General features: G+C 46.0%; 1 non-coding gene across 1 annotated transcript; it reads right to left on the bottom strand.

Moving 5' to 3' along the window:
- Positions 1–2555: 2555 nt before the first annotated feature.
- On the bottom strand, positions 2556–2651 carry trnai-uau (transfer RNA isoleucine (anticodon UAU)). The gene is made up of 2 exons: positions 2614–2651; positions 2556–2591 (listed from the first exon to the last, which is right to left on the bottom strand). It is a non-coding gene; the product is annotated as a tRNA-Ile (tRNA).
- Positions 2652–9209: the final 6558 nt, after the last annotated feature.

Below are 9209 nucleotides of genomic sequence, written 5' to 3'. Positions count from 1 at the left end.
GATCTCTGTTCTACGTTTATGCGGCGATAGTGCGAGGGAATGGTACTGACTTGATTGCACTACAGAGAACCGGCACTGGCTCGATCGGCCGAATTACCACCATCTGTGCGATTATGACCCTGTGATCAAATCGGGTGAGTGCACAGTCACGGATCATCAATTGTATAAGACTTTTTAACAGGAGTGCGAATTTAGCTGTCATGACCCCGTTGTTAAGGTTGGCGGGGTTCAGGCCGGGACTTGAACCCGGGATCTCTCGCATTTATTTAAGCAGCGAAATTCTCTGAGAGCGAATCAGACCTCTCGACCAACAAACCGCCGATTTTGGGCTAGAAGTTGCATTAGGTTTCCCTGCGCTGTTGCAAACCCAGTTCGCGGAGGACCTGTTCAGTTTTATGAAATATGTTTATATTTTCCTAAATCCACTGCTTTATATGAGCCGTTTCCCTGAAACTGCTCACAATTCTCCCCATCACAAAAACATCCAGGCAGCAGTGTGCCGTGGCTAAATGGATAAGGGGTTTGACTTTGGTGCGAATCGTTCAGTTAGCAGATAATTGCAGATTCGAGTCTTGCCGCGGTCATTTAAATAACTGGGCGAAACCATCTTCTTCCCTGTTTTGAATCTGCCTTCAAACCGACCATTTCTGACAGCTCCTCACCTGAAGATAACGGAAGGCCATTTGCTTATATGAACTGATTGTACATTTTCAACATTGTAGGTCTGTGTGCACGGGCAGGACAAGCAGTCAAGGGGAGTTTCTTTCAGTGTATCTCTGCTTAGATGCAAATAGCAGGAAATCGAAACATAGAAACATAGAAGATAGCAGCAGGAGTTGGCCATTCGGCCGCTCGAGCCTGTTCTGCCATTTAATGAGATCATGGCTGATCATCCAAATTCAGTACCATGTCCTCGATTTTTCCCACTATCCCTTGGAATGGTTGAGCGCAGTGTAATCCATTGTGATCTGTACACGTGGGTTCGAATCCCGTCCTCGTCGTTATTCCATTAAACGTTTCATGCTGATAAACATCCCGAGCATTTCACTGGATTTTGCGTAAAGTAGGCTTTGTAATCGCAATCTCTTCAAAATCACACTGGTGATTCAGGTCTGTGCACTCTTCATATCTTGTTAAATTTAAAACAGACCACGGGAGTTCTTGAATGAAGGCAGGACGGGAATCAGAGATTGAGAATCAATCCTACCTGTCTTCCTTCCTCTGCGATTGGCACCAAATGAAAGACTAGCGGGAACAAAGCCAAATGATTAGGGAGCAGAAACATAACTTTATCGTTTAGGAGGAAATGTAATTTCAAAAATATTTATCAAACTTAATGAGGAGATTTTCTGTTTTAGTGACTTTGGGTGAGAGATAAATAATGGGCAGGACAATGGGGAGAAGTCCTCATTCTTTTCGGCATACTCTCATGGGATCTGAGGCCCCGGTTGAACCTCTTACTGGAAAGATGGGACCACCGACTGTGCAGCTCTCCCTCAGTACTGCACTGGAGTGTCAGCCTGGATTATGTGCTCAGGTCTCTGTTCATTCGGCTGGAGTGAAATGACGGAGATAAAGGGAAAAATGATATGGAGTTCAACTTCAACTTGGCGCCCTATCAAAATCGCGTATCGTAATCTGCCGCCCTTTATAAAAACCAGTTATGTTTCCATCGATTTCATAAGCAATGATAATCAGGCCTGTCTATAATGGGCGGGGTCGTAGTCAGTCAAGGATCACTCTGTGTCTGTTTAAACCGGGTGTGCTCACAATCCCGGATCATTTAGTGCGTTAGTCTATTTTAAAGAAAAGCGACTTCAGTTGTGATGACCGAGTTGGTGAGTTTTATCTAAATGCGGTGTGGTTCATCTGGGATTTGAGCCCAGTAACTCTCGCATTTTAATTTGCGAAATTGCCTATGCGAGAATCATGCCCCAAGACCAAGGAGCCGCCGAATTTTGTCCGAAGTTGCATTAGGTTTCTCTGTTCTAGTGCGAACCCAGTTCGCAGAGGTCGTGTTCATTAATTTGAAATATGTTTATCTTTTCCTAAATCGACTTCTTTATATGAGCTGTTTCCTGAATCTGCTCACTATTCTCCCCATAACAAGAAGGTCGGCGACAACCTAATTGTGGATATGGTGTTTGGGCGATTGTCTGTACATAACTTTCGTCCTTGTAATTCTCAACATCATGTTCAGGTGAATCGTTGTTTTTGTTCCACATGATGTCGGAAACCTGTACAGATAACTCGTGAGTTTACACATCTTCTTGCTTGTGCTAAAGGCTTAGTCACTGCTTTGAAATCGAATCTATTTCCTGCACATTATTCTTCACCTGGTAGTTGCTGGTTTAACAGTTAAAACTGGCCCCACCTGCCCTCCTGTCAATAAGTAACACTGAAGGGCTCCTTTAAACCTCTCATCCGTTATTGGAACACGGTGGGCCTGAGGAACCTAAGAGCCCACGTGGAACAGCTAATAAGTGTATATTTAGCGGAAAAAAACAATTGTACCTTCTGCTCCGGTCGAAATAGCGCACAGCAAAAGTATTGGCTGCTCTAGGTGAGGCTCGAACTCACAACCTCAGCATTTCTCCGAGCACTGTACTGTTATATAAGTACCGCGCGCTAACCGATTGCGCCACTAGAGCTGCGCTTGATCTAGGTTAGTTATCTGTGCTCATTTACTTGCACATTTCAGGTTGTCTAATCGTGCAGGGGTGCAATGTTGTTTAATTGAGGCGCATTGGCTGGGTTTATATGAAAGAGTGAAGCACGAGTTACTCTCATGTGTTAGCGAGCTGGTGAATTTACCAAAGGCTGCACCAGATCCTGGTGTAATAAGCACTGAACAGTTTTACCCAACTCCTAAAATACAGTCTGCAAAAGAGAACCGATGAAAATTCATCACATGCAAAACAAAAAAACGTTTTAAAGTTTTGCCCATGATTCGTGCCCGTGTAGCGGTTATCACTTCCGTCTAAAGTACAGCAGGTCCCTGGTTCAATCATGTTTTGCAGGAAGAGATTAATAAAATACATTTACAGCCACGCGGTATTCTCCTTTTCTCTAAACACTTCTGTAAACACTCAAACGCTACAGAGATACCGACTGTGTGAGAGATCATTACAGGATCCTACAGCGCTGCCTCTGTTAATAGCGACAGTTCGGAGCCGCATTTCTGAGGCGGCAACAAACCCATGAGTTGGTTTGCTGTTCCCCAGCTCCCGGAGTGAGTGGGGCCGCGACAGCAGCGAAGTTCAGGCCGTCTGGCCGGCCCCGCTCTCGCCAAGCATCCGCTGCCTGTGGAAAGCAGCGATTGCAGCCTCAGAGAGCAAAAACTGCCCATCGCTGCAAAACAATATATCACTGAAGCAGAGGAGCGCAGAGATTTGCATCTGCAGCATGTAGGTGAGGACGTAAAGTTTGATTCCGATCGACTCATTGTTTTGGAACCACTGAAATTGAATCTCTCTCCGGCAGATGTTGCAGCTTTACGTATGAAAAGTGCCCTCGAGGTGCAATTGACAAATTTGGAGATGCCGTGTAGTGGGACAAGTTAAAGGATCAGCACAGTTAATGCCGAGAACAAATTAAACAGTAGCTCAGGTTGATGAACCTTGCACTGGTGAAAATCCTGGATGGAGATTTAGAGGAAGCAACAGTGGGAAGGGCTGCACTGCGATTCTAATACTTCTCCAAGCACATTCCGGGCAAGTCATCGACAGTAAAAAGAGGGCTTGGAACCGGAATGGAACTGTGGGCACAGGTCTCAGTCAAAATGCAATGGGTAATGCATGACCAATCCATTTGATTTTACCTTTGATAACCAGTTGATTGGGCATGTATTCTAGACAGAGTGACTCTTTAGTCTAGGGTTATGAATCTCGCTTTGTGGATTGTAGATTGAAATTTACGAAAGGTGAGCCTCTTTTTAACGTCGACTTCTAATATTGGATTTGCGCTCAAAACTTTTTCTAATCCGCCTAAGAAATGATTGATCAGGACCCAAATCATTCTCCATCAATCTCCAGCGGCTTGGGAGGAAGGTCAATGCAAACTGTCATGTAAATATCATGGCTTTAAAGACAAACAATTAAAGTCTTTTTTTATCAAACAATCACAGGTGATGGTTGTAAGTATATTTGTGTGTGTCCATATTAGATACGAACGTATTTGTGAGTTTCTGTTGTGTTAGATATAAATGCATTTGCACTTCTGATCGTTACAAATATGTTTAGATGTATCTGTATTATTTATTATTGTATTGAGTGGAGGAATCTGTGTCAGTTAAAAATGTATTTCTGAGCGCGTCAAATGTCCAGTCCGGCCCCATTCTACCTTCTCATTGCCCCCACTTGGGACACGGCAGACCATCTGTTACATTCGGATTCAACTTTTGCTTTTTTTGATACTTAGAAAATGTGAGCTGTCGAAAGTAATAACCCTGCATCCATCAGCCTCTCTGATACCTCCTGAGCATCCCTTACTCTGTCTGATAGGCCCTGAGCGTCCCTTACCCGCTCCAGAACCTCTTGAGCATCCCTTACCCTGTCTCGTACATCTGGAAGGTCCTTTACCCTGTCTGGTACATCGGGAGCGTCCTTCACCCTATCTGAAACATCCGGAGCGTCCCTTACACTGTCTGGTACATCGGGAGCGCACATTACCCAGTCTGGTACATCCGGAGCGTCTCTTACACTATGCGATGCATCCGGAGCGTCCCTTACCCTGTCTGATATATCCGGAGCGTCCCGTACCCTGTGAGATATATCCGGAGCGTCCCTTACTCTTTTTGGTACATCTAGACTGTGCCTTAAACTGTCTGGTATATCCGGAGCGTCCCTTACCCTGTCTGGTAAAACAGGAGCGTCCCTTACAATGTATGGCAAATTTGGAGCGTCCCTGAATCTGTCTGGTACATCCGGAGCGTCCCTTACACTGTCTGTGACATCCGGAGTATCCCTTATCCTGTCTTGTAGAACAGAAGCATCCCTTACACTGTTTGGTAAATCCAGAGCGTCCCTGAAACAGGTTGGTATCTCGGGAGCGTCCCTTCCCCTGTCTATTACGTCCGGAGCGTCCCTTACTCTCCTTGATAAATCCTGAGCATCCATTTTCCTTTTTGAAAACCAGTTTGCCAAAATTGCATATTTCACCCTTCATCCGCAGCTATGTAGCGCTTCCCGTCGCTCATGCTCATCATCTATTTAGGGAAAAGCATCAACTACCAGGTGAACAAACCCAATTCTTCAGTTAGCCTCCCCAGTGCACTGCATTTCCCAAGGAATGTTCTTGTGCAATCGGGCTGCTTTGGTTCCAAAGGCCGGCCCTGCTTTCGCAGTGCTTGTCTGTCGAGAGCTCCCGCAGGTCTAAATCTATCGACTGGTTTCAATGCACCAATTCAGATTGGGGCGAATGGGACATGTGCCCCAGGATCAGCGGTGGGAGCAGAGCACACTTAGCGGTTTAAGTAGGAGAAAGTAAATGTTAGATTAAGGTAATACCGCAGGAAAGTTGCAATGATATTGAAGGAGGAAAATAAAGGAGGGCTATTGATTGCGGAAGGAAGAGAAATCTGTGCCGTGACTCGAATTCGGACCGAGGTTGCTGCGGCCACAGCGCAGAGTACTAACCGCTATATGATCATGGCGCCACACATCAACTACTGGAGCTCTGCTCTGACCACCACAAAGTAACACATGGCACTGCTTAGAAAAGATGGAGAATAGGTGAAGAGTTAAAAATCTGCACCGCCAGAAATTAGGAAGTGGTGAAATTCGACCCAGGCCCCGCAGCGACTGGAGCATTCATCCAGAATGGCAACTAGTGCAGCCGCAGTTACATTTAAAAGAATTTTAGCCTTTTCACAAAAGAAGAAGCTCACCCCTGGAGATTCATTTTTAAAAATGGCCCTGTTGGGAGTCGAGCCCACGATCACTTGTTTGTTAGACAGATGCTTTGACCAGCCAAGCCACGGGGCCGAATCCCGAAGGTGTTTCTCGCCTCCACTCATTGATATCTATCAGCTACCAGTCACTGTCTTCTCGACTCTCAGGCCATTATTTATTTCTCCAGCTCTCCTGTCTATTCCTCCACGGGTCCCGATGCTGTCTGTATCTGCCATTTTATTTACCTCAGTGTCAATCTGTGAGGTGATTCTGAATGATTACCCTATGTTTGTGTCTTATATGAAATAGATGAGGGGATCAGACATACTTCGTCTGACACTGGGGAACGAATGAGCCAACATTTATAACAAGATACTGTTTATTGTGATGCAGAAAATACAATATTCCATCTTGAAAGATTCAGGTTCAATTCTGTGCAAAAGAAACTTTGACCCCAACGTGTTTGCAATTGGCCGCGTTTTAATTTGACGTCACAAACGCCACCATTGCACCTCAAGGTGATTCATAACTAATAAACAGAGAAGTCAAGCAGTGAAAGTGTATTTGTAGAAAGGGTTGTGAGACTGTGGAATGCACTGGCCCAGCAGAGCAGCAGATTTAAAACAAGGTTTAAAAACCAGCAGCGTGTGGGAGGAAGGGGAGAGGGAGGCAAGACAGCCACAGAAGATCACAACAGAAAATGCTGGAAAAACTCAGCAGGCCAGGCAACATACGTGGAGAGAGAAATAGAGTCAACTTTTCAGGTGGAAACACTTTGCCAAGACTGAAAAAGCATGGAAAATGCAACAGATTAAAATGCCAGGCTGGGAGAGAACAAAACAGAAGTGAAGAGACATTAAGAGATATTCAAAACCAGACGAGATGGTGATAGGACTAGTGGAGTCAAAAGATGGCTCTAGATTAGCTGTGAAATGCGCTGACAGAATGAGAGACAGCTGGCATGTGGGAGAGAGAAAAAGGGGAAGGGCAAAATTAAAGGTGTGGATAAAAAATATAAGTTAAAATGTATTGGGGCCGAGGTTATGACCTGAAATTTTTGAACTCTTTATTGAGTCCGGAAGGCTGTAAAGCGCCTAATCAGAAGATGAGGTGCTGTTCCTCGATCTTACGCTGAGCTTCCATGGAACAATGCAAGAGGCCGAGGACGGTGAGGCCTGAGTGGGAATGGGGCAGTGAATTACAAGGACAGCCGACCAGAAGGTTGGGGTCATCCTTATGGACTGAACAGAGGTGATCTGCAAAGCGGTCAACCAATCTGCATTTGGTCTCCCCAATGTAGAGGAGGCCACATCGTGAGCATCGAATACAGTAGACTTGATTGCAAGAAGTACAAGTAAATCGCTGTTTCACCTGGAAGGGGTGTTTGGGGTCCTGGACAGTGGGAAGGAGGGAGGTATAAGGGCAGGTATTGCATCCCCTGCGCTTGCAGGGGAAGGTGGCGGGTGAAGGGCAAGCGGTGTTGGGGGTGATAGAGGAGTGGACTAGGGTATCATGGAGGCAGCGGTCCCTAGGGAATGCTGAAAGCGGAGGTGAGGGGAAGATGCGTTTGATGGTGGGATCATATTGGAGGTGGCGGAAGTGGTGGAGGCTGATCCGTTGAATGTGGAGGCTGGTGGGGTGAAAGGTGAGGACAAGGGGAACCCTATCATGGTTCAGCAAGGGAGGGGCAGTAGTGAGGGCAGAAGTGCGGGAGATAGAAAGGACATGGTCGAGGGCCGTGTCTACCACAGTAGAGGGGATTCCTCCGTTGCAGAAAAAGGAAGACATGTCGGAATTACTGGTGTGGAAGGTTGTATCGTCGGAGCAGATGCGGCAGAGTTGGAGAAACTGGGAGAATGGAATAGAGTCCTTACAGGAGGCGGGGTGAGGAGGAAGTGTAGTCCAGGTAGCTGTGGGAGTCAGTGGGCTTGTACTGAATTTTGGTCAATAACCTATCCCCAGAGATGGAGATGGAGAAGTCGAAGAAGGGAAGGGAAGATTCGGTGATGGACCATGTGAAGGTGAGGGAAGGGTGGAAATTGGATGCAAAGTGAATGAAAATGTGAAGTACATGGCGAGAGCAGGAAATGGCACCAATGCAGTCATCAATGTACGGGAAAAAGAGGTGAGGGAGGGGACCCGAGCAGAACTGGAACAAAGAGTGATCAACATATCCCAGGAAAAGGCAGGCATATTCACATTTTAAAGCATTTGAGCAATATTTGAGATTTAACATAAAACATAGAAAAGTGGAAGATAGGAGCAGGAGTAGGCCATTCGGCCCCTCGAGCCCGCTCTGCCATTCAATGCGATCATGGCTGATCATCCAAATTCAGTACCCGGAACTTGCTTTCTCTCCATACCCCTTGATACCTTTTGCCTTAAGAAATATATCCAACTCCTTCTTAAATATATTTAGTGAATCGGCCTCTACTGCCTTCTGTGGTAGAGAATTCCATAGGTTCACCACTCTCTGGGTGAAGAAATTACTCCTCATTTCTGTCCTAAATCGCTTACCCCTTCTCCTTAGACTGTGACCCCTAGTTCTGGACTCCCCGACCATCGGGAAAATCCTTCCTGCATCTAGTCTATCCAGTCCTGTCAGATTTTTATATGTTTCAATGAGATCAACTCTCATTCTCCTAAACTCCAGCGAGTATAAGCCCAATCGACCCAATCTCTCCTCATACGTCATTCCTATCATCCCAGGTATCACCCTGGTGAATCTTCGCTGAACTCCTTCCATGGCAAGTACATCCTTCCTCAGATAAGGCGACCAAAACTGCACACAATACTCAAGATGTGGTCTCACCAAGGCCTTGTACAACTGCAGCAAGACATCCTTGTTCCTGTACTGAAACCCTCTCACTACGAAGGCCAACATACCATTTGCCTTCTTAACAGCCTGCTGCACCTGCCATGCTGACCTTCAGCGACTGGTGCACAAGGACACCCAGGTCTCGTTGCACTTCCCCTTCTCCCAAACTATTGCCATTCAGATAATAATCTGCCTTCCTGTTTTTGCCACCAAAGTGGATAACCACGCATTTATCCACGTTACATTGCATCTGCCGTGCTTCTGCCTAATCACCCAACCTGTCCAAATCATACTGGAGTTTCTCGGAATCCTCCTCTCAGCACAAACGCACACCCAGCTTTGTGTCATCTGCAAATTTGGAAATATTACATCTAGCTCCCTTGTCTAGATCATTAATATATATTGTGAATAGCTGATGTCCAAGGACTGATCCCTGCAGTACCCCACTAGTCACTGCCTGCCACTTGGAAAAAGGCCCGTATATTCCAACTCTTTCCTTT

The sequence above is a fragment of the Somniosus microcephalus genome, unplaced genomic scaffold (genome assembly GCF_052327205.1).
Source record: "Somniosus microcephalus isolate GS21.2 unplaced genomic scaffold, FLI_Smic_1.0 unresolved_chr1, whole genome shotgun sequence".
Lineage (NCBI taxonomy): Eukaryota > Metazoa > Chordata > Chondrichthyes > Squaliformes > Somniosidae > Somniosus > Somniosus microcephalus.
The sequence above is the reverse complement of the archived record's forward strand: the minus strand, read 5'-3'. Positions and strand labels throughout refer to the sequence as shown.